This window comes from Crocodylus siamensis, chromosome 8 (genome assembly GCF_052110815.1).
Source record: "Crocodylus siamensis isolate JL-2025a chromosome 8, ASM5211081v1, whole genome shotgun sequence".
In the NCBI taxonomy this organism is placed as follows: Eukaryota; Metazoa; Chordata; order Crocodylia; family Crocodylidae; genus Crocodylus; species Crocodylus siamensis.
Window position 1 is genome coordinate 23,392,247 of NC_143402.1, and position 25,352 is coordinate 23,417,598.

Here is a 25,352-nt window from a genome sequence, read left to right on the forward strand (position 1 = left end):
TCTGCTGCTGGGCCAGAGGGGTGGTTTTTCCTTCCCACCCCTTCCTCAGTCAGCAAAGGGAGTGACAGTGCTACAGTGAGGGAGCAGAGGGGCAGGGTAGACCACACTCTGCTGGAGCAGACAGCACAGCCCAGGCTTGCAAAGCATCCTGGGATGCTGGGGGACTGTGAGTTAACTTGAACTGTGAGGGGATCTGGGACAGAAATTCCATAAACCAGTTTGACCTAAATCAGTTAAGTCTGATACTACATCCAACCAAGTTTATCTTAAACTAGTTTCAGCCAGTTTGAAAGCAGTTTAAAATGCACTGAACTTCTGTTCTGTTACAGGTTGAAACTCATTTCTAATCACTTAAAACAGTGTGTGTGACTTCTGTCCCTAGCCATTTGTCTGTGCCTATCCTTTGTTTAGTTTACCCTAGGGTTTCCAGCTTAGATTATAAAAGTTAGGAACCTGGTTATATTTAAACAACATAGTATTTTTTTCATAGGGGACAGACAAACATTTTTAGCTGCTTTAAAAGAGGAGAGGGAGCTGCTGCTACTGCTTGGGAATGCACATCAGCCACAGTGCTACATCGGCATAATCCTGTAATGATGTAAATTAGATTCACTGCTCTATCTCTGACCCTGAATGAAGCAGGGTTAAAGTTGGACTGGTTTTGCTACACTTGTATTTCTGCAGAATCATATATCTGTAACATGTGCCTCCTAACAGCTTCTATCAAGTATCCTTGGTATCACAGTATTTATTTCACCTGTCTATACTCATACATGGAATAGAGAGGTAATAGCTGTGTGAGCCTGAACTCACCTCATCTGATGCTGTTAAAGGACATGCACAAGCAGTGCGTCAAATAGAGAAAACAATCTGAATATAAAGGACAGGAAATGGATTGGAGAGTTCAGAGGGGACAGTGCTGGAAAAGGCAAACAAGTAATAAATGCATAGAAACAAAGGCGTCACAAAAAGCTAATCCCGGTAATGGGATAAGAATTAGCAGTCCCCGTTTAGACTATACTTAAACACAATCCAGTCTATGGATGACTTCTTGTTCCACAACTTTGCAATCAAGTCAGCTTTTAAACTTTCACAGTATAAGAAGTTACTCTGATGTCAGTGATGGACTGTCCAGAAAGTTTAAGTGTTCTGCCATAGACTACTGTGTCTTTCTGGAATTGATGGCTGATTGGTGTTCATTCCTTTTTTCATGAGGGATTGTCTTGTGGGTCCCAAATAGACAGCAGAAGGGCACTGTAGCATATTCAATGTTTGTAGAGAGGTAAGGCAGGGGGTCGGACTAGATGATCTACCTAGGTCCCTTCCGACTCTAGCTACTATGAAACTATGAAACTATGAATGCTAAACTGTAGTAATTGAGCCCTGTTTCGTTTTGGGATTAGCTGCCCCATTAGCTTCCACTTGCTGCAGATAGGCGACTTGTGAAACAGTTACCATGGAGCAGTGGATGCACAGTAAGTCTCTCCTACACTTTGTTCTTAACCCAGTACATGTTGTTCATATGTCTAAACCCCAAATTTAAATGATATTTTCTACTACTCTTAGTTCTAATTATTTTAAAATATTGTTTCTAACAATAGTATACAATGTTGTTGTTTTTTTAAAGTGAAGTATAATTATTCAAGTCAAAGGTGACCCCTTTAACTATTTACAAAGGTAGTTGTTATTAATAATAGCTAAGTGAAAGGATTAATGCTTTCAGGCTTTTTTCCTTTAGGTCATTTGAAAAAAATATGTGGACTGAAAAATCCGTACAGCATGTTATGGAATCTTACTCATATTCTAAAATGAAGAGCAGACTTATTGAACTAAAGACATTTTAATGTCTCAGATTACTGTTTACTGCTTGCCATTTCTGGCTTTTGAAGTTTTTCAGTTGTTGCTTAAATGCCATACTTCTGTTGCAGGCCTTATGCTTTATGTTTTATGTGTTGATCATTTTGTTACCAAAAACTGGAGACCATTTGGGCTTTAGGGAGATGAGACTGCAGCCTGTCTGTGATCAGGACTTCTTTTGCAAGCTTAGACACAGAATCCAGGTACAACTACAGTGCCCTTAAAGATTGCCTCTGAGACACAAATTAAGGTACAGTTAGAGTATCCTTAACTATCATCTCCCAGGTCAGAAAAGAGGCAAGAGACAAATCTACAGCCTGACTTTTTATTTTCACAAAAGCACGAGAACAAATACTTATTCCAGTGCCTATGTAACTACCCACAACATAATGCAGCTTCTCACCTATACCTGCTGGGAAGTTTCAGGGGGAAGGTGGCACATAGATCAGTAGTATGTCTTCCTTCATCTCCAGAGTCTTTCAATTTTCCCTCCAGTCCATAGCCTATATTTATAGATTGTTTGTTCTAATATTATAATAAATGTTCTCTGACTGGTTCTGATTTGTTTCATTGAAACTTTTGGAAATGAACTGAACCGTTTCTCTTATGGACTTAGAAGGTGTCATTTAGCTGGGATTTATGTCCCTGTGAAAAATACAGTTGTGGGAGGGAGGATTTCTTATGTCTTTCCCACACCATCATGGAATGTTGTTTGCCACCATCCTGTTTTCTTTCACCCTGGTTTATGGCTTCCACTGACAAGGCTGCTTTGTTTTTGCAACTTATCTAAGAAATGTAACATGAATATCTATTACAGTATAGCAAAACTGTATCCAATACATTTAGTTTTTTTATCAGTCATTTCTATTAATATTTTCAGACTGAAGTTAAGAGATTCTGTAATTGGTTTATCTCTTTCAAGGCCTTCTTTTGTTATGTCTTCTTCCAGGCCTTTTACAAGGTGTGCTAATTGATTGCTTTGCTTTGCTTTGCTGACAAGGCTGGTTGTTATGGCCAGAAAGGTTCATTCTGAGGTCACTCTGAAACAGGACTTTTGGGGCCACCTGGGTGAGCCACACTTCTGTAGCTTGGCATGGGCCCCTTGAAATGTCAAAGGCTAGCAACAAGCAGTTATTCACGTCTGTCTCACCATATTCAGTTAACAAGAACACACTATCATTTAATAGGTTTCTAACTATCTGCAAATAATGCAGTTGTTCTCATCAAAAGAGAAAACATCTAGATGCTACTGTGGTTACCTTTTAACTACTATTAGTGCTTTCTGAGAAGCCATTATTGGCTGGTGGTTTGGGGCAGTACTGGTGGCCGTGACAAATGGACATTATTATTCTGCTTTGCTACAGTTTTGGATTATGTTAACAGTTCTATCTTTGCAATCTTAATTAAGCATATGTTATCCATAATGGAGGCTCATGGTTGGTGCACCATCTTTACTTGTCATTGTAGTTTTTTCCATTATTGACCATATCCAAGGCCTACAATTGATGAAGAGAATATTCAAGCAATCACAAAGTGAAATAAACCTTTATACTCACAAGTCCTAGCCTGCTAAATGCAACAGTAGTGGTTTGCAGATGCTGTCAGGGCCAGGAAACATATATAAAAACAGACAAAGATCATCCAAGTGCAGATCACATACAGGTGAGTGAGACTTGCTTAAAATATTCTTTTCTTGTCTCACTTGTTCTTTTTTGATGATTATTAAATTGCCTGGGAAATTGAACAAGTAATTACAGTTGGCCTGTGTGACCCTGTTGGCACTTGAAGGCCGCCTTTTTTATTTTTTCGAGGATATGCTGAATAAACATAGAGAGATGGTTAGCCACATCGGCCTGAAGTCAGGCAGAAGGCAGGGTGGAACTGCACCTTGTAGACCAATTAAATAAGGTACATAGAGAGCACAAGCTTTTCTGAATCCAAACTCACAGTATCTGATGAAGCGAGCTCAAGTTCACAAAAGTTTGTGCTTTCTATGTACCTTATTTAGTTTGTCTACAAGGTGCATTCTACTTTGCCTTTCTGCCTTTGACTGGAGATACACTTACAGTACAGACTTCAGTATAGTGTGGAGATACCCAAGATAGCTTTAAATGAATAGCTTAGGTAGAAGACTCAGTTTAGCCACACCAACACAGAGTCAAGTGGGTGTTTCTCTTGGCAGGATAAATGAGCTCCCACTGAAGTCTGCTTCTGTTGCTAGACTGCTTTTGCTCCCCAGGCAACCTGGTTCAGAGCTGGTTGAGGTGTATATTTGTCTTCAAAATGCAGTGCATACCTAGGCTTTGAAACAAAGATTAAGAGCGTGACATTGAAATGTAAATCCTATAAATGTTAACGGGCTCCTTGAGTTATTTCTTTATAGCCTAGGGAATCTTTGATCATTTTGTACCTGGGTCTGGAGATTTTTTTTTCCCCAACAGATAGCTAATCTGTACATTTTATACCTTATAGCAGTATTCTTCTCAATGGTATTATTGTTAAATCTGAAATTCCCTTCCTGTTTCAAGGCTGGCCTAGCCCTTAGCATCCTAGTCATAATTTGGATAAAGCAGAGCCATATTGCCTGAAATCACATTTGTGATCTTTTGCCAATGTGTTTTTTTTCCAGGCAAGTTTGGCACAAATCTGGGTATGTGTTTGAGTAGTTCTGTGATGGGGTGCACTTTTGGGATATTTTCCTGACTTTAGCTCATTGTATCTTTTCAATATTTTGGATTGGAGTCTTCAAATTTGCTTTTGTCTGCATGTCTTGGTGAGGGCAGTTTCCTCTGAATTATTTTTTGGAAATGTTTTCCTTTTTTGAAAACAGCGTATTGTAGAAAGTCTGCACTGCAAGCAGCTTTCATCATGTTAGACCAAATTTCCTGAAAATGTTGAAAACGTGTTAGAGCTTAACTTCAGTCTCTCTGCTCCCCCTTCCCTCCCTCTCTCCCCGCCCTCCCCTGCTGCAAACACCCTGCACACTCTAGGTCAGGTGTGTCCAACACAGAGCCTGTGAGCTGAATCCTGCCTGCAGAGCCCTATCATCTGGCCAGTGGTGCTTCCTGCGGGTCTCAGACTGGACCCACACACTGTATGCAACATGGGTGCACAGGGCTGGGCTGGTGTACACTGCACACAGTGCATGGGGCCAGGGGCAGTGCATACGTGATGCTGGGGATGGAGCATGCACTGCATGCAGCACACAAGGCCAGTCCAGGCCCATGTGCTGGATCCAGTTTTTGCTGCCTGTCAGTGAGTCTAATCTAGTTTGTGAACTGGCCCCACACCTCTCATCTGGCCTGAGTTTGATGCCTCTGGTCTAGATTAAGCAGTACTAGTAATAGCCTGGGGGCATTCCTCCCAAATCTGTTGTGGACTAGTCTTAGCACTATGCACTTATGGAATACTTTCTAAGTATTTATGTCTTGACACACCTGTGTAGCATGCCAGTATCACTACTGTGGTTTCTAGAATGAAGAAACAGAGGTTGACAGTCTTGGCCAAAGCAGTACAGATGAGTAATAGAAACCACCATACTCTCATCCCTTCACAACTGCAGCCTCTTGGAGTTGCTGGAAGATGGAAGAGGGTCAGATAGCAAAAACTATGATCCCTTAAAAGGTATGGTGTGGAGATACCAAAAAAAAAGTGTGAATTTCTCTTCCACATTAGCAAAGAGGTACCTGAGTCTGAAGTTAAGCAGAAAACAAGGCAAAGTGTCACCAAAGGCCAACTTATTTAGAAGGGCATAAGTAGAAATTTGGCAGCAGGAGAACAGTGGCAGCATTATTTGCCATGGTTTCTAGAACTGCAGCAACTAGTGCTGCCACCACTCCTATGTTGCCAAATTTGTGGACTCATAGTGTGCCCTGCAGGCTAGATAACACAGTCCCATGTGCCAGATCTCATACCCACAGACAAACCTCATGCACTGAGTTCACACTGGTCCAGTGTGTGAACCAGCCCCATGCCACTCATTCAGCTTGCAGAACCCCAAGATTGGGAATCACTGATTTAATCCATGATCCTGCTTCCAGTTCTAGCTGGTACTAAATACTTCAGACAAAAATGCAGTAACCCTTACAGTGGACAGTTGCAGGAATTTTTTCAGAACATACATGTTGAGTGAAGTATTTAACTTACAGTTTGCATCTTTATGGCTTTTAATTAAAAATATAATCATGGTCATTTTATACATGAGTATATACATTATAGAGACAGCCTAAATGCCTTGTATGGGAGGCACTAGTGGCAGCAGATTTAGACAAGTGCTAGTAATCGGGGAACTTTGCTGCTGGCTGGCAAACTGTGTAACCTGGGATTTGGATGAACTTTTCTATGCCTCTGCTTTCTTATCTATAATGTGGGGATGATGATAATATATAAAGTGAGTGCAATTTCACCTTAGCAGGGGCTGAAAAAAATGTTTTTCTGGACTTGTATTATCACATGTATCCTGAGGGAACCCTGGAGTTAAGACTGATAATACATACCAGTAACTGCATGGGAAAAGGAGGTTACAGGGATGTTATAATTATACCAGGAAAAATCAATGAAAGTTCAGGAAATTCAAGATTAAGGTTTTGTGGTGAATGTAAGGCATTGCAGTTAGTGCATTTTAATATATGACGTCTGAGCTGAAACTAACCAACTATTAAAGACACATCAGTGGTTTTTCTTCAGCTGTTTTATATAAACTCCTTGCATGACAAGTAAATTTGCTTCCTTGTGTGTTTGCAGGTGACTGGGTTGAGTGTGCTGTCAAGGTCAATTAAAAGTGTTATTGAATGAAATGTTTCACTATTTTTCATTATATTTGTAGTTTCAGAACATCCTGAAAAGTGCTTAGGTAAACACAGATCTACCATGTTCTTGTATTCACCATAAAGCGTATTCAAAGAAATAAAGCTGCTGGTTCTGAATTCAGCATGGATACCGCCAGTATATTCTGTGGTGACCCGCTATGTTTTAATCCTCACAGTTTGAACCTGTACCAAAAGAGTCTGTCCACTTCCATAACCGTACCTCTTTTCTGATAGATTCGTAGTCTTTTTTTAAAGATTTAGTTAATGGGCACATTTCCAGGAGCTATGCTCCCCTTTGAAAAAAGAGCTAGAGAATGGCCAGATTTGAAGAAACTAGAATTATTTCTCAGCAGTTCACCTATTTATGAATTAATTGAGCATAGATTTTTTTTTAATGTGTTTCTCACCAATAGCTTTTCATGTCTTTTAAAAAGTTTTCAACACTTCTATTTCTTTTGGTTATAGCAGGGTTTGTCAAACAGGGGTATGTGAGAAGGCTGTAGGGGGTATGTGGGGGCAGAGGACCACCACGCACCATCCTGCACTGCTGCAGAGGTGCCACCCACCCGGTTGGATGTGGGGGGCAGGGGAAGCTTGCATGTGGCAGCGTCTGCCACTCTGCGTTGGGCTGTGTGCCATACCCCCCCACCCCCGTGCATCCAGCTGCGGGGGGTACACTGCTCTGAATTTGGCTGCCAGAGGTACACTGTTCCAAAAAGGTTGAAAACCCCGGGTTATAGGTTTTTAATAGGTTTTTAACAGTTAATCATGACAGTGTGTTGCATACAGAAAGTAAAATCAAAGAAGAAATGTAAAGTCTATTAATCTTTACATTTGGCATCTTCTATCTTTTTTCTTATACTCTTGACTTGCATCACCACCTTTTTTTTTTTTCTATAGACTTTGGAAAACATCCAGCAGAGCAGAGGTTTGCAAGAGCTTAGCTTGAGGCTAGAACCTGTTCTCTGAAGTGAGATAAGATGTTGAATTCATGTCCTCTGCTGGTTTCTGTGCTACAGGTGCTGTCTCACAAAATAAAAACATAACCATTGCAAAAAGTCGCATTAAGTTAAATGATGAGAATGACTCTAAACTAGCCCATTGATAAGACTGTTGGCTATAACTTTTCTACTTGAAGGAAGGCCTCCTGGCAGCAGGATGCTTTGTGAATTTTAGCAGAATTTTAACCATCTGTGGAAGCTGACAATTTTTTTATCTGCTTTCCCCTTTGAGTAATTGTCCACATTCTCATCCTCACTATGGGAGTGCTCACATCCTGAGCCTTTGAGCCTTTGATCAGAAACCTTTTGGTTTAGCCCTGCTCTGCCTTGTCCTTCCTTCTGCCCCTGCACCAAGAGACAAAGGGTGATGTGAACTTTCTGTTTCTCTCAACAACACAGCTGGTGATAAAGCATTTCATATGGCTTACTTTGCAGCCCACACCTTAACAGAAAGACTTTCTTTTGGCTCAGATAGTATTTTAACTATTTTGGGCTTACCTGTTTCTAGTATTGCATTTTATTCTTTCCTTTTCAGTTTTCTGGGACAACTATAGGACATAGCTCTAATGTCTTGTCCCCTTCCCCTGCCTTATTTCTGCTGTGCCACAAGGCATCTGTGGTATCTGCTCTGTTCCATGGATGACTGAAAGTCTAGCTTTAACTTATTTTTCTGAAGTCTCTCAGTAGTATGCTGCTGCCTGAGTCCCCAGAGATCTAGACTAGCCCCTCATGTGACAGAAGGGTCATGGCTTCAAATGGTTAGACCTGGTGTGTCTGTTGTCTGGAGGATTCACTGCCTCAGATGAGAAGTACTGTTTGTACATCTTTCAAATCCAGACCAAGACAGACTAGGAGAAGAAGCTCCAGCTGTTGGGCAGGTTCATCAGTCTGGCTGTGGACTTGTATTTGAGGGACTTAGCTCAATACTGAAGGTTACAGGATGGTAAGAAAGGAGGGCTGAAAGCACCTCACAAAGTCATCTAGTCCAGCTCCCTACTGAAGTTAGGATCATCCCTGACTAAACCATTCCAGCCACTTGTCTAACTCAGGAGTGCTCAACCCCTGGGTCATGCACCAAATCAGACACATGGAGCCATGGCATCTGGCCCACGTTTTGGTAGGCAGGGGAGCGGTGGCAGTTAGTACTTCCCCCACTGCCAAATTACCAAGCCCTATACAGCCAGATTGGACCGGGGTGCTCTGCAGGGACTTCTCCCAAACTGTCCTCAGGTGCCACTTCATTTCGTACACCTACGTAGTCTTTGATGCCGGGAAGGTTGGCTGTAACTTGCTGCTCAAGTCATTACTCCAAAGGAAAATCCTCTGCCAAGATCTTGATTAGCAGGCCTGTCTCTTCACCCCACCCTCCTGAAACAGCATGTTCCCAGCCTTCGGGATTTTCTACAGAACACTGAGCAGACTCCTCCGCTTCCCCACCTGCTAAACTTCCCAGTGCACACTAGCACCAGTTCTGTAATCCAGGGTCGTATGCCTCAGCAACAGCTAACTTGAATTTCATTGAATGTTGAGCACTGTGTGGCTGGCACTAGTCATACCGCTCCAGAGCCATTTGGGAAATGGAAAGATGACAAGACTGTTCCCAAGGAAATGTTCAGAAGACTGAACCTGTTCAGTAAGAGGGCCAGCAGGATAGTGAACTATCAAGCCCAGCTTGCTCACAGTGATTTCAGTCCTCCCCTCGCTGACATCATTCCTGCAGATACAAAGATACTTCCTTCTTCTCCCTAATCTCCAAAGGACAGCTAGTAGCTAAAATGACAGTGCTGAGGTCCCAGATACCGTAAGTTTAGCCTCATGTTTGATGGCCACACCAGTTGTTATGGAGAGATCCTTGTGGCTTCAGAGATGTGGCTCTCCAAAAGAAGTTGGGAATCTTGCAGAGAACTTTTCTTTTCAGGGTTCTGAGCTCTTTAGCTCTCAAATGAATGAGTAAAGGGTTCTCGTGCAGCCTTGTGTGTACCAGGATTACCCAGAGATACCGGTCTGTGCCACCAAGGTAAACAAGCTAGTCAAGCAGCTCTCATGTAGTATTTTTGGGGGGGGTTAAATAAAGGTTGGTTGAAAAAGTAAGCTAGATATAGCACACAATATATAATATGCTGCTGTTTTTATTGTTGTGTTTTTATCTAGTATCAAGGCTATGGCCTTGGAAAAAGGTGACAGCGTAGATATTTTTCACCTTGGTCAATTGCCTTAACCTTTGGACTAGAAGACATCAAGTAAAATTATCAAGCCCTATACCTAGTCACTTTAAAAATGTCATGCAGTACTATAGGACTTTCCCTCTTCTCAGTAAAAGAAGAGACTTCATTAGTATCTTACTGTAATTATTGAAAAAGCAGCAAAGTTCAGTGTTGAACAAAGGTTAGACAAAAGACTGTCTTGTATTGTATCAGAGGAATCTCATGACCCCGTGATTGCAGCAGTTAACGTATCCAATTCCTTCTGCTGGAGGCTAACAGATGCAAACCCCAGAGACTCAGAAGCTCCCAGGGCTAATAATATTGTGTTTTTTCATGTCAGAAGTATTTTTGTGTTTGCAGAAAGAGCCACTTGCACAGCCCTAGCATCTCTCTCTGCCGTGCTTGGAACAGATGTGTGTGTTGTAATATAGACTGTGAACATTGACATCACATGTGGTTCTCATTCCCCCCCATTCATCTTTGAAGCTAATTGGTTCCATCCATTTCAAATGTGTTTGGCTCACCACAGTTATTTGTACTTTCACTCTGTTTATAGTTCTAATGGTGTGATATATATAACATGAAATAAACTCTCGTGACTCAAAGGTTTGAAGAGACTGATACAGAGCACTCAAATTTCGTTCTGGATTTTTTTTTCCAATTATGTCCTTTGCCAGTTCTTCTTTTGCTTCTTATAAAACTATTTAGCTAACTGGTGCCTGTGATGAGGCCCTTTAGTGATGGCTGATGTGGTTATTGCTAATTCTAAGGCAAGGGTAATTACGGAGTTCACAAGATATATAAAATAAATTTGAATCTCTCTTACCTTCTCTCCAATCTGTAAGACAGTACTTTGCAATAAAAAAAAAACTTTGCAATGAACCTGTACTATCCCTGACCTTTTGTTTCACCAGCACCCTTTAACTTACCCTCTATGTAGTGTCTTTCTGAATGGTGACAGCCATCTTTATAACATCACTCAAATCTTATTCAACGTGTTCTTGTATCTTTAGTGTGTTAAATCACATAGATTTGAATAGATATTTACATTGTCATAAATTTCCCATAATGCCATGGCATAGTGTCTGGAAGCCTTTACTGACATCAATTGAAAAGACAGAAACAGCGTTAACAAGATCATTTTCTGGTTCTTGCAGTTACAAAGATGGTATAACTGTGGTAATCCTCCATCCAGGTACCCAACCCATTTTGCTTTTCCATTGCTGACTCATAATGTCTTCTTCTGCCATATAGAAATACTTCCCTTCATCTAAGGCTTTCTTCAACAGAGTACTCAGTATGATAAATACAGAACCTCTTCAGCAAGCAGAGATTTGGTGATGTCCAAGGAACGTTCTCTCAAGGCTTTGAAGATGTGTCTTTCCCCCTCACCAATGTAATAGATACCATCGTTCAGTCACTAAAAGAGAATATTACATGATGTTCTTTAGAATCTGGAACCTGAAGAGGATTTGACTAAATACTAATCTAAACATAAGTGGAGAAATAAGCTCTTATAAACTATATTTAATGGAGCTTTGAAATTAGAGTAGGTGACTCATGACTTATAACAGTTTACAGCTGGTTGAATTAGGGTAATTGCCTACACTGTATACTGCTGGCTTTTGCAACACCACACCTTATAAATGCACCTCATCTGTTCTTATTTCTCCACAAAGTGAGAAGAGTGGTAAAAAAGCTCTTCTCACAGAATGAAACCTTTGCTTTTTCCAAAAACATAACCTCCTTTTAGATGCACTTTCAGTATTTACTCTCCATTCAAATTAGGGCTTCATAGGATTTCAGCAGTGAGCCTGTTGCTTTACCACAGAAGAGAACATAGAAAATTGTTTGACACCCTTAGTCTGTGATTATTATGTTAATAAATAATGAATATAATTTTTATATGAAATTGTAAGTGAACTATGTAAGTTTGTTCTGGTTTAGTGTACTTTATATATCTGACAGCTCTTCTGATCAATTTCCGTATTTATCCTACTTATTCAAGTCAATTCCTACATGTTTGACAGACAAGTTTTCCGAAAAGACTTGCCTATAACGTTTGCATATTGTCCATTTGTTTTTATGCTTTGGTACAGATCAGTTTAATTTTCACCTTTATTTCTGTTTTTACCTAAGGAGATAGAGAAGGAGATGAAAAGCACTTAAAGGACTTTGTTTATGCTGCCATTTTTCCGTTTTCTGTCTTTCTCCAGTTAAAACTCAATTTTTCTTAGGTTTTTAAGTTCTGATTCAGAAATGATTGGATATTAGGGCTGTGCAAAGCTTCGGTTCCTGATTCGATTCAGCCTGATTCCGTGGCTGAATCTCCGAATCCAAATGGAATCAGAGGACTCTTTAATCCCTCTGAATCGATTTGGAGAGATTTGGAAAGGTTCAGAGACTTGGACATAGACACAGCTTTAAATGTTTTTTCTACATACTTCTAGGTAGCAGGGTCTCATGGGTGCTGGGGCGCTTAGAGAGTCCCACAGAAGCATGGGGAGGTGCCCAGCACGCTTGACAGCAAATCTGGAAGTGGACCAGAAGCACTTCCAGTCCACTTCTGGGTCTGCAGCCTCTCCTGGCTTGGTGACTGGTGCCTCCTGCATCTGGGGAGAGCACCCGGGGTCGCCTGCAGCCAATCATGCTCCCCAGCAGACCCGGATGTGGACCAGAAGTAATTCCGGTCCACGTCCAGGTTTACCACTGAGCACATGGTGGGCCCTCTCACACTTCTGTGGGATGATCCATGCGCCCCAGCATTGCAGCAATCATGAGTCACATCTGCTACCTCAACACATGTAGAAAAAATTTTTAAAGCTGTGTCTATGTCCGAATCACTAATTCTTCAAATTGGCATCGAATCTTCAGATTCTGATTTGGTTGAATCGACAGTGAGCCGAATCATCAAATCGAATCACTGTCCCTGATTTGGGCTGAATCCGAATTGAATAGGGCCCGCTTCGCACACACCTACTGGATATACTTTGCAACCATAATATGAAATTTCTTCAAGAGGAAAAAAGTGAAAATCAAGAAATGACAGAATCTGCAGGTCTTCAGAGCCCTCACTCTTGTTAAAGCTCTGAAGCCAAACAAGTTCTTTGTCGCATAAAGGTGGTCTTTACTTGCTGTCACAATTCAGAAGTATTAATTAGTAAGTGCAACCCAGATTCAGCAAGGTACATCAGAAGGTACTGCTTGACTTGAGCAATATGAGGACCTTATAGGAGTCAAGGCTCACATGTAAGTACCTTACAGAACTAGGGTTTGGAGAATAATGTGGTGATTTCTGTGTTGGATTATACAGGATGTATTATCTAGATAAAAGTAATATTGTTTTTCTTGTGGTCAAATTTATCAGTATTTTCTTTTTTTTTTTCATTCTTGAAACCATTCACTGCGAGTCCTTGTGAACACCATACCAGTTTACCAGACGTCAGCTGTACTGCCCGTTGCAGGCTATCTCCAATTCAGTTGTATACATCATGATCAGCACCAGACTGCTCTATATCCCATCTCTTGAGTGCTGAAGTTTTCATTTGTGGGTTAGAACTCATGACTCTGAATGAGAAATAGGCAGCATGGCCACATTAGAGCTCAGTATACAGACATATTTTTAATGCAGGAAAAGGAAACCGATAGAGCCAGTCACAAAATCAAGAGAACAATCCTGTCATACCTGCCATAGCTTCAGAACCTTTAAGCTACCCGTGTCCCCACTGTCTGAGTTTCATTCTGGGTCCTAAAGATTACAGGCTAATAAAAGGTTACCTGAACTCATACATATTATCCAGCACTCTGAGTAGTACTTTTTAAGAGGCTCTAAGCAGAGCCATAGTAGCTGTTGCATGAGATCTGTTATACTGAACTCTTTAACAGGGAAATTTATTAGTGTATTCAGTGTGGTGGCCATATAGGAGAAAACTATAGAAAATGTATCTTTTTAATTTCTGGTCTTCAAAACAAAGTTACTTACCCTCTGCCTATGTAGTGAAGTCTGTTAAACTACCTAGGCTTTTATACTATGTACGCTGCTATGATTTCTGAGTACAACATATAGTATATGCCCGACAATCATCTAATGCAGGAGTGGGCAAAATGGTGGATCCGGCTGGTGGCCAGACTCCATTTCCCAGCAGCCCTTGCCTGTGTCACTGTGGCTGGTTTACATGGAGACCCCAGGAGCAGCAGCGCAGTGACAGCACAGGGCCAGGGTTTCCGTGGAGACCGGCCCTAGCAGGGCTGGCAGGGTGCACAGCTGGGCTGGGAGCTGCTCCAAGGCTGGAGCTAGGATCTTGCAGTGGTGACAGCATGGGCTGGGGCCAGGGCAAAGCTGAGATCGGCTGCCTGTATGTCCCTGCCTGAGACATGCAGGCAGCAGATCGCAGCTTTGGGCCATACTGTCACTACTGCAAGATCCTGGTCTTTGCACAGCTCTCACCCTGCCAGCATTGCTAGGGCCACTCTCCATGGAAAACCTGACTCTGCCTCTCCTGGCGTCTCCATGGAAACTGCTGCAGTGATGGGGGCAGGGGGCTGCTAAGAAATAGAGTCTGCTGTGGGCTGAACTTTGCCTGACTTCATAGATTTCATAGACATCAGGGCTGGAAGGGACCTCGGGAGATCATCGAGTCCAGCCCCCTGCCCAAAGGCCAGGAAGTCAGCTGGGGTCATAGGATCCCAGCAAGATAAGCATCCAATTTACTCTTGAAGGTGTTCAATGTAGGTGCTTGAACCACCTCCAATGGCAGATTGTTCCAGATCTTGGGAGCTCGGACAGTAAAGAAATTCTTCCTTATGTCCAGCCTGAAACGGTCTTGCAGGAGTTTGTGGCCATTCGAGCTTGTCATCCCTTGAGGCGCTCTGGGAACAAACGTTCCCCCAGATCCTGGTGGTCACCCCTCATAAACTTATAGGTGGCCATCAGATCACCCCGAGCCTGCGCTTTTCCAGGCTAAAGAGTCCCATGGCTCTCAGCCTATCATCGTAAGATCTGTTTTCCTGACCTCTGATCATGCGCGTGGCTCTCCTTTGGACTCTCTCAAGCTTCTCCACATCCTTTTTGAATTGTGGAGCCCAAAACTGGATGCAGTACTCCAGCTGCGGCCTCACCAAGGCCAAGTACAAGGGGAGAATGACGTCCCGGGATTTGCTTGAGAAGCATCTATGGATGCAAGCCAGCGTTTTGGTCGCTTTACTAGCTGCAGCATCGCATTGCAGACTCATGTTCATCTTGTGGTCAATGATGACCCCCAAGTCTCTTTCTTCTGTAGTGCTATCCAACGTAGCACTGCCAAGCCTATAAGGATGCTGCAGGTTTTTCCTCCCAAGGTGGAGAACCTTGCATTTTTCGGTGTTAAACACCATGAGGTTCTCGTCTGCCCATTTGCTGAGCTTGTCCAGGTCAGCCTGGATCACCCGCCTATCTTCTGGTGTGGATGCTTTGCCCCAGAGTTTGGTGTCATCGGCGAACTTGGCCAGTCCACTCCTGACTCCAGTGTCCACATCATTAATGAAGATGTTGAACAGTATGGATCCAAGGACAGAGCCTTGAGGGACCCCACTGGTCACAGGGCACCACGATGAGTGACTGCCATCAATTACTTGATCTAATGACATATTATTTGGCTATTCATCCTAGCTCTGTTGCATTACAAAATGTTTCATAGATTTCATAGACATTAGGGGCTGGAAGGGACAATGATCCCAGGAAGATAAGCCTCTAAATGCCTTTTAAATGAGTCCAGAGTAGGTGCTTGCAGCACCTCTGGCGGGAGTCTGTTCCAGACGCTGGACACTTGGACTATAAAGAAGTTTTTCTTTATGTCCAGTCTAAATCAACCTTCCAGGAGTTAGACCTAGTTATTTTTTGGGGGTCCCTGGTGAACAACTGTTCTCCCAGATCCTAGTGCACCGCCCCCCTTATATACTTATAGGCTGCCACCAAGTCCTCCCTGAGCCTTTTCTCCAGGCTGGAGAGTCTCACTTCACCCCTCTCTGCCTGGGTTTCCATATCTATACAAGATTGCTCATATCTTATGAGAGTGAGACTTTGCATTGTTTCAGTCTGCGGAAGAGGAATTGCAAGATGTCACTACAGAAGAAGAGGGAGGAGGTTTCCAGTCCGTGTCAATCTTCCAGTCTTATATACATGTACTTTTGTCATTCTTTTATTGTAGGAGTCGGGTCACAATGCATTTCATCTCAAATATAAGCTGTAACCTATAGTAACGTTATTACCTTTTTTGATCACTTAGCTATCACTAACTGCTGAGTAACCTTGGATCCTTCCAGGGCATCACAAAGGGAAAGAAGGTTGCCCTCTCAATGCCCATACCTAGCACACAGACTACTGAATATCCTTCTGTGACATGTCCTTTTTTGAGTAGCCGTGTTAGTCTGATGTCAGGCAGAAGGCAAGGTCAATTTGCACTTTAAAAACTAACTACATCAGAGGTTCATAAGCTTTTGTAAGCAGCAGCAGCTTACTTCACCAGATGCTTATAACTGTATTTATTTTATTTGTTCTTTGTGCTGCATATATAAATAAACTACCACTTTATGTTTTACAATGAATGAATGAATGAGATGTTATATTGGCGAAAACACTAAGTTTTTTAATGGAATAGCATTGTGCTGTGCTATAAGAAAAGACACAGCAGGGCTTCTTACTTTATTAGAAACTAAGCTGTAGCTTATAAAAACTTATGCCTCTCTGATTTAGTCAGTTTGTAATGTGCAATCTACCCTGCTATGTTCTTTCTTGTAAGAGAAGAGAATGTTATTCCCTTCAGAAATATTAGTTGGTATTTTCTCCATTATAATGTTGGTGATTTATTTCCAGAAAGAACAAATGAAATATATACAATATAAATATCAAAATAAAATATGCAGTTCTAAATTTAATTGTTAGCTTAATGATCTCCCCCAAAGGTGGTCTGCTAACATGCAAATAAAGTTCTGTCTTACTGGGAAAATAATCTGTATATTCTCAGCTACGTGACCCTTTTCACCCAGCAGCTGAGAATTATTTTCCATAAGTAACTAAACAAAACATACTTACATGTTTATATTGATGCACAAGACTAGAATAGAATCTGTTTCACTGCTCTAAACTGAACTGGTTCTGCAGGTACAATGGAAGCAAATGTAAATGGAAGAATGGATTTAATTCATTAAAATCCACAGATCCATAAATTCTGTGACTCAACAGATCTGATTCCATGTTTGTAAGAAGAGTTGAGGAAAAAGTTGAGGATGCTCATGCCTCTCATTGCATCAGTGTCTCAAATGACATGGTTATTTATTGCCTTTGCTGTTTTCTATCCAAAGAGTTTTGATGCTAGAGTTGTTTGTTTTTTTTCTTAATTTGAAAAAATTTTAAATACTAGAGAAATTTTCTGGAGAAACAGGGACCAGACTAAGTCTGTTGTTCTCTCCAAATTAACTGGGGGGTGGGGGTGCTGAAGGGTTCCTTCTTTTTCTTAACTTTTTATAGGAAAGGCATAAAATATGTAGCTATCTATCCCCAAAAATCAAAATTTGAAAAATGTACAAGCTACTGGAAGTGGGGTTAGGATAGAAGATCTTGTGTGGCCAGCTTATAATAATGATTTTCGTTGTGAGCCATGAAGATACTTTTGGAAAATACTGAATCATAGAATCAATGAGTCAGAAGGGACCTAGACAGATCATCTAGTCCGACCCCCTGCCATGGGCAGGAAGGAGCCCTGGGGGTGGCAGGGGTCATAAGACCCCAGCCAGGTGCCTATCCAGTCTCCTCTTGAAGATTTCCAGGGAAGGTGAGAGCAGCACCCCTCTGGGAAGCGTATTCCAGGCTCTGGCCACCCTTACAGTAAAGTAGTTCTTCCTAATATCTAACCTGAACCTACCCCCCCTCAGCTTGTGACCATTGTTCCTGGTGACTCCAAGGGGGGCCCTGGTGAACAGACTTTCCCCGAGTCCCTGCTGCTGCCCCCTGATAAGGTTGTAGGCAGCCACAAGATCCCCCCTCAGTCTCCTCTTGCGGAGACTGAAGAGATTCAGGTCCCTCAGCTTCTTCTCGTAGGGCTGGCCACGGAGGCCCCCAACCATACGAGTGGCCTCCTCTGGACCCTCTCCAGGTTCTCCACATCCCTCTTGAAGTGCGGCGCCCAGAACTGGACACAGGACTCCAGCTGCGGCCTGACCAGCGCCTCATAGAGGGGGAGCAAGACCTCTCTGGACCAGTTAGTGATGCCCCTGTTGATGTATGACAGGGTGCGTTTGGCTCTGCCTATTGCTTCGCCGCATTGGCAACTCATATTCATCCTGGAGTCAATCCTGACTCCAAGATCCCTCTCTGCCTCTGTGCTGCTGAGAGGGTCAGCCCCTAACCTGTAACCATAGTGCTGGTTCCCTCTCCCCAGGTGCAGCACCCTGCACTTGTCCTTGTTGACCCACATCCTGTTCAGATCTGCCCACTTCTCCAACCTATCCAGGTCTGCCTGGATGCAGTCCCTGCCTGCCGGTGTATTCACTTTACCCCACAGCTTGGTGTCATCAGCGAACTTGAACAGGGTGCTCTCTACACCCTCGTCCAGGTCGCTAATGAAGATGTTGAACAGCACCGGCCCAAGGACCGAGCCCTGGGGGACTCCGCTGCCCACACCCTCCCAGGTCGACTTCAACCCGTCCACCACCACCCTCTGGGTACGCCCCTGGAGCCAGTTTGCCACCCATGTGACCGTGCATTCATCAATGCTGCAGTCCCTCAGCTTGCCCACCAGAATTGGGTGGGACACTGTGTCGAAGGCCTTCTGGAAGTCCAAGAAGATGACATTGACTTCCTCCTTCCCATCTAAGCTCTTTGTTACCTGGTCATAGAAAGAAGACCAGGCTAGTCAGGCAGGATCAGCCTTGCACGAACCCATGCTGGTTACCCCTCAACATCACTTCCCCTGCAGGGCTCTCACAAATGTGGCCCTTGATAATTTTTTCAAAGAACTTCCCCAGGATAGAAGTGAGGCTGACTGGCCTGTAGTTGCCAGGCTCTTCCTTCCTCCCCTTCTTGAAAATAGGGACCACATTGGCCCTTTTCCAGTCCTCAGGGACTTGGCCCGAGCACCAAGAGTCCTCGAACAGCCATGCCAATGGCTTCGCGATGACACCAGCCAATTCCCTCAGCACCCGCGGATGAAGGTCATCCGGGCCCGCTGACTTGGACACATCTAAGCCCTCCAGGTAGTCCTTAACTAGGTCTGAACTAACTGTCGGGGGACTTGCATCCTTCCCGGGCCTCTCTGTGCTGTCACCCGAGAGCACCGCACTGTCAGTGGACAGGAACACGGAGGCAAAGAACTTGTTGAGGAGTTCTGCCTTCTCTCGCGCGTCCATCACCAACTGCCCTGCCCTGCCTCGCCTCGTAGGGGTCCAATGTTACCCCCAGATTTCTTCTTGCTACCTATATACCTGAAAAAGGACTTTTTGTTATCCTTAATCCCAGAAGCTAATCTAAGCTCCAGTGCTGCTTTAGCCTTCTTCACCAAATCCCTCCTTTGGTCAGGGAGGTGTACTCCTCCTTTGTCCCTGCCCCCTGCTTCCACTGCCAGTACACTTTTTTCTTTACCCTAAGGCCAGCCTGGATATCTGCGCTCAGCCATGAAGGTTTCTTGGACCCTTTTTCCGCCTTCCTGCACAGAGGAATTGCGTCCTGCTGCACTCCAAGGATAGCCTCCTTGAGGAAGGACCACCTTTCCTGGACCCCCATACTAGCTACCCCCTGGGCTCCGAGTGCGTCCCTGATTACTGCCCTGAGCACATCGAAGTTGGCTTTCCTAAAGTCAAGCATTTGCGCTGTGCTAGTTACCCTCCCCACCTTTCTCTGAATAGCAAACTGGATCATATCGTGATCACTGTTCCCTAGCCTCCCTTGTACTAGCACCTCCCCCATCAGGTTGTCCCCAGAGGCTAACAGCAGATCCAGTATGGCGTCTCCCCTAGTGGGGACGAGTATCTCCTGCACGAGGTGAAGGTCCTGTACGCACGCCAGGAACCTTTGCGAGTGGCTAGACCTGGCCGACTGCTCCTCCCAGTTGATGTCAGGGTAATTCATATCACCCATGACCACAACATCCTTTGCATGCACGGCCTCCCCAAGCTGCCTGGAGAATTCCAGATCCAGCTCTTCCTCCTGGTAAGAAAATATAAAATGAAATCTACAAAATCTCAGAAAGTCCTGGCAAGGAGAAATAAATTTTACTTTCTGCTCAGATTTAAGACTTACAATTCTGTTACATTAATGCTTTTTTTCTGCAGGGACGTCTCTTACACTACTATATCCTGCACTAAAATTATATTTGGGACCTTATATCAATAGAGTTATAGAAAATTAGAGTTGGAGGGGACCTCAAGAGGTCATCTAGTTCAACCCCCTGGTCAAAGAAGGACCATCCCCAACTATTAACATCCCACGCAATTTGCAGGTACATAGGTCTCTAATATGGTGAATCGAACGGACTTTACTGACAGCATAGGACATCTGTACTAATACTGTCAATCACATCCTTACTGTATGAGAAATCAAGTGTTTACATGAGGGAGTAATATCTGTATCTAGATAGATAGAACAGATAGATAATAATTGTATATGTGCTATAGGGTATGTGTAAAATATATATATGCATTTTTTTTATTGCTCGGGGAAAACTAAAAACAAGGAAGAGACCAGCTACTCCCCTACTGATGCCCAGCAAATATTTCACAGATTATCATTTAGGAACGCTCTCATCCAGGGGTGGATCCTAGCAGGATGCAGTGGTACTTTTGCACTATCCTTTGATTCCTGCTCTGCCTAAACTTTAAAACCAGCTGCCTGGGAGAGACAGTACCATTTCTCTTCAGTCCATGCTAAGGGAGTCAATTGACTTTATAGCTCATTATAACCTACCAGATTCCGCTAATCTCTTGTCACTCAACAGGTGTTAACAAGGTCTCTCCTTTTTAATCATTGTGATTTTCCATTAATCAAGTTATCCTTTCTTCTATAATTTTGCTGTCTGTTAGCTATTACTGGTAATATTTATCTTGTGTTTCACAGCCCTACGGATTGTTTTTAGTTCTAGCTAAAACCTTAACTTGGGTGTGGTAATATAAATATAGGTGAACATTAACTCAGGTGTGGAAATGATTGACAGTGAAGTGTTAGATGCACAGTGAAGATGTTCAAGAAATAGGGCTGTCAATTAATCACCGTTAAATTGTGTGATTGATGCATTAATTGGTTCTTGTGTTACTTTTTTTAACGTGTTAATTGTGCATATGGTTCTGATGCCTACACCCAGGCTCCACTTAACTGCCATCACCACCACCACTGGGCTGCCCAACGGGGCAGCACTGGCAGTGCAGAGAAACCACAGGGCAGCCTGGGCATGGGCTCCAGGCAGCTGCAGCAGGAAGTTGAGTCTTGGGGGGCTGAGTTGATGAAGGTAACACACACACCTGGAGCATGCACCTGTCCAGGAATGCAGCCCAGCGACATGTAGGTAAGTCTGTGAGGCAGGGACAGATCAAGGCCCCCACAGTGAGAGGGGGAGTAGGGCAGGGGTTGGAGTGAATGGAGCCCCAGGGGCGGGGCAGGTCATTGTGCAGATTTGTATGTGGGGCAGTAGCAGGCTGTCCGCTGTGGACTGGCATTCTGCACCCTTCTGCCTTGCCCTGGGAACCATGTGCTGGGTGCACATCCAATGCCCACCCAGTGGTGGGAAGCACAACATGACGTCAAGCGGTTCCTGAGGCAAAGGCATCAGGCCCCATGACCCACCACAGCCGCGGGGCCCAATTCACTCCAGCCATTGCCCCACTCCCTCCCTCACTGTGGGTGCTTCGATCTGCAACCTCCCCTTCCCTCTCCTTTGGCCCCTTCCGCTCTACAGACTTATTTGCTGGGTGCTGCTCTACACACTGCTGTGTTACTTTCCTGCAGGGTTACCATGTTTCCAGTTTCAAAAAGAGGACACCTATTTGTGGGGGGGAGCAGTGATATGCCAATGTCCTGCCCCTGCCCCTCACTCCCAGGCCATACCCAGCCCTGCTACTGCCCCTCACTCCTGGCCCACAGTACCCTGCATCCTGCCAGGGCATACAGGCACTGCCCCTCCCCTCCTACCCTGGGCTCCATACCCCACAGCCCCCACACCTTCACAAATTCTCCCTTCACATACGCACCCCACAACCACCCCCCAACAATACAAAGTACCTGCACAATTTTGCATAATTTTGAGTTTTTCTGCACATAATTTTGAGTTTTTAGCTGTGCAATTAAAATTGCAATCAATTGCAACTAATTTTTTTAATCATGCAACTACTTGTGATTAAATTTTTAAATTCTTTGACAGCCTTATCAAGAAAGCTGTATTTTTTGTTATGAATCTGAAGCAGAGGTGTACCTTTAACTATAATGCCTATAGAACTAGTAAAACAATATCTTTGGACTATTTTGCCTAGTTTGTTGTGTTTTTTAAACTTAATGTATAAACTAGCAAATTACAGGTTTCCCTCACTTTATGTGGGTTCTGTATATGCAAATTTGCTCATATGTGATGACCCTTTTTATACTCAAAATTCATTATATGAGATTCTGCATGAAGGGAATCCACTTTACAAGGTAACAAATAGAGATATGTTCCAAGACATTGACTGCATCGGCAGCAGGTAAGTCGGCTGGGGTGGCACTGGCCTTTTCCTGGCATGGAGCTGGGCTGGGCTGTGCTGTGCTCAGGGTGGGTGACAGCTGTACTGAGAAAGGGTCTACAGAGGGGCTGTAGCCAACCCCAAGATTCACTGTAGTCCCAGTACCACCACCACCCACCCCGAGCGCAGAGTGACCCAACACCACTCCTCCTCTGCCGCCGGTGGTGAGGGAGGGAGTGTGGGTGGGCTAGGGCTGGGGCAGAGGCAAGCACTACCCAGTCGGGGCCCCAGCAGGGAGACGCAGCTCCTGCTGCTACAGGCTGCTGCTGTGCATTGGGGCCGGGGGCCGCATCAGGCTCTTTTCTGCAGGAGGGATTGGGCTGGGCTGGGCTGCACTTGGGGCGGGCAACAGCAGTGTTGGGAGTGGGATCAGGGGGGCTACAACAAATTTTGGGGTGGCTGCAGCCTACCCCCCCATAACCCTCCTCCCAGCACCACCACCACCTGCCCCAAGTGCAGCTGACCCAGCCTCCGCCAGAAAGAGCCTGTCATGGTCCCTGGCTCCAGCCCACAGTGGCAGCCCATAGCAGCAGGAGCTGCACCCCCTTGCTTGGGCTCCAACTGTGCAGCATCTGCCTCCGTCCTAGCCCTACTCCCTCCCTCTTTACTGGGCGGGCGGGGGGGGTTACAGATCAAGGGCCCACTCACCCGAGCCCTTGGGGCTTGGCTCTTCCCACCAGGGTGGGGGGAGGGGGTTGAGACTCTGTGCTTGCGGCAGGCAGCTGCGGTGGGGGAAGTGGGGGCTATGGCGAATTTTGGGGTGGTTGCAGCCCCCCATAGGCCTCCTCCCACCACCACTATCGCCCACCCTGAGGGCATCCTGGCCCAGCCCCACACTGGAAGAGCCCAGCGCTGCCACAGCCCCAGCAGACTTACTTGCTGCCAATGCAGTCAACGTCTTGGAACATATCCCTGTTTGCTACCTTGGAAAGTGGGTTCCCTTTATGCAAATTCAAGTTATGCACAGTTTTTCAAGAACACATCTACCGCATAAAGCAAAGGAAAGCTGTAGTACACATTCCAATAAAGTTATATTTGTTTTTGCTTTGTTCTTAACTTGAATAATATAGAACTGGACACCAAGCATATAAGTAAATCTTCTAGTTTCTCTTCAACTGGAGAAAAATGTGTGTTGTGTTGTATGTGATGATGTACCACACCATCTGTACCCCCCACCACCTTTTAAAATCCTAGATCCTCCCATGCCTGCGTCAGTAAATTACAACATAACATTCCTTTCTCTTTCACAGCAGCAGAAGAATATTTTTGTTTATGCCTTGGTGGAAGCCCACCAATGTACAAAAAGTCTGTGCTATAGCATATGAGTGGCCTCCTCTTATAAGGAAAATCTAATAAAGAACCTAACAAAAAAAACCCTTTTGTTTGAGTTTCTCAAAAAATATGGCTTCCCCAAAATTTATAGAGTGCTAGCTCTGGTTTCTCTTTGGCAAAAATGAGTGGAGTAAACCAGGCTTTTAGTGGAGCGTTTTGTGAAGGGTTTGACACTGGCTGAGAAAGGAAGATGGTTTTAATTACCTTGCTTGCTCTGAAGAAAAGTTAACCTGGTTACACATTAGGAAAGCTATTATCAGGACCCCTTGAAGCATTCAGAAACTAGGGACATGAGGAGGAGAGGCAAAGGCAGAGTTTATGAAGTTGGTGTTTAGAATTAAATCAGCATTTCCTGTTTCATATGTCCAAGTTCAAAAGAATTCTTAAAATTATTTTCTTCAAGAAGTCATTGGTGAAAATGCAGTAACATCTGAAAATGTTGACACTTCCTTATAAATATCCATTATGTTCATTTACATTACAATGACAATATATATCACCCATCTGCACAGTACATGAACTATTATGATTGTATGGTGATGATCAAGCGAACTCTAAATTGGAGCACTTGAACAATAAAACTACATTTATGTGCCCTGTTTCTAAGGGCTTCAACCAAGGCTCAAAATTTGTCTGAAATTGTGTGACAATTTTTGATAGCTGTGTGATGTCACTTTTGCAAATACAATTTCTTTAGATATGTATGCTAAACCTATATATGTGCAAAGCTGGACAATTTAGAAACTGAGATGAAAATTTCACCATATATTTAAATAAACCTGTGGTGACTGGGATGGAAAGCAGCTTCCATCATAGAACTGCTGTGGTTCAGAAGCAGATGGTAGGTCACATGCCAGCAAAGTAATGGGTGTTTACCCAAATCATTGTACAATGACTTCTGGTTAAGAGAACACCTATCAGGAAGTAGACCATAATGTTCTTTTGGGCAAAGCATTCTCTAAAATGAAGTTGGCCATTGGATACAATATACTAAGGCTGGTTAATAAATAAACATTTATTTATTACTTGTGTCGTGACACACATGCATCAAACATATGGAATGAACAGTATAAGTAAAAGAAAAGCAGTAGGCAGCTGTGTGCAGAACGCATGCCAGACTGGCCCTGCATGCTGGATTCAGCATGTGTGGCCAGTCTGTAGGCCTGATCCAGACTGACGCCAAATCCAGCATGCGGGACTGGTCTTGTGCAGGTGCTGTGTGGAGCACATATCCTGGACTAACCCATGTGCTGTAGGTAGCACATGCTTTGAATCCAGACCCAGCTTCACACACCACATGCTGCATGTGATGCCAGGGCCAGTGTGCTGTATGTGGCACGTAGGGCTAATCCAAGATCCACAAGAAGCACCACAGACCAGATAATAGGACTGTACAGGCCATGTCTATGTCACCC

At 43.9% G+C, this 25,352-nt stretch overlaps 1 protein-coding gene across 4 annotated transcripts in view; it reads left to right on the plus strand.

Moving 5' to 3' along the window:
• EDA (ectodysplasin A) overlaps window positions 1-25,352 on the plus strand; it is a 186,323-nt gene that overhangs the window by 140,085 nt on the left and 20,886 nt on the right. The gene's annotated exons all lie outside the window — the stretch shown is intronic.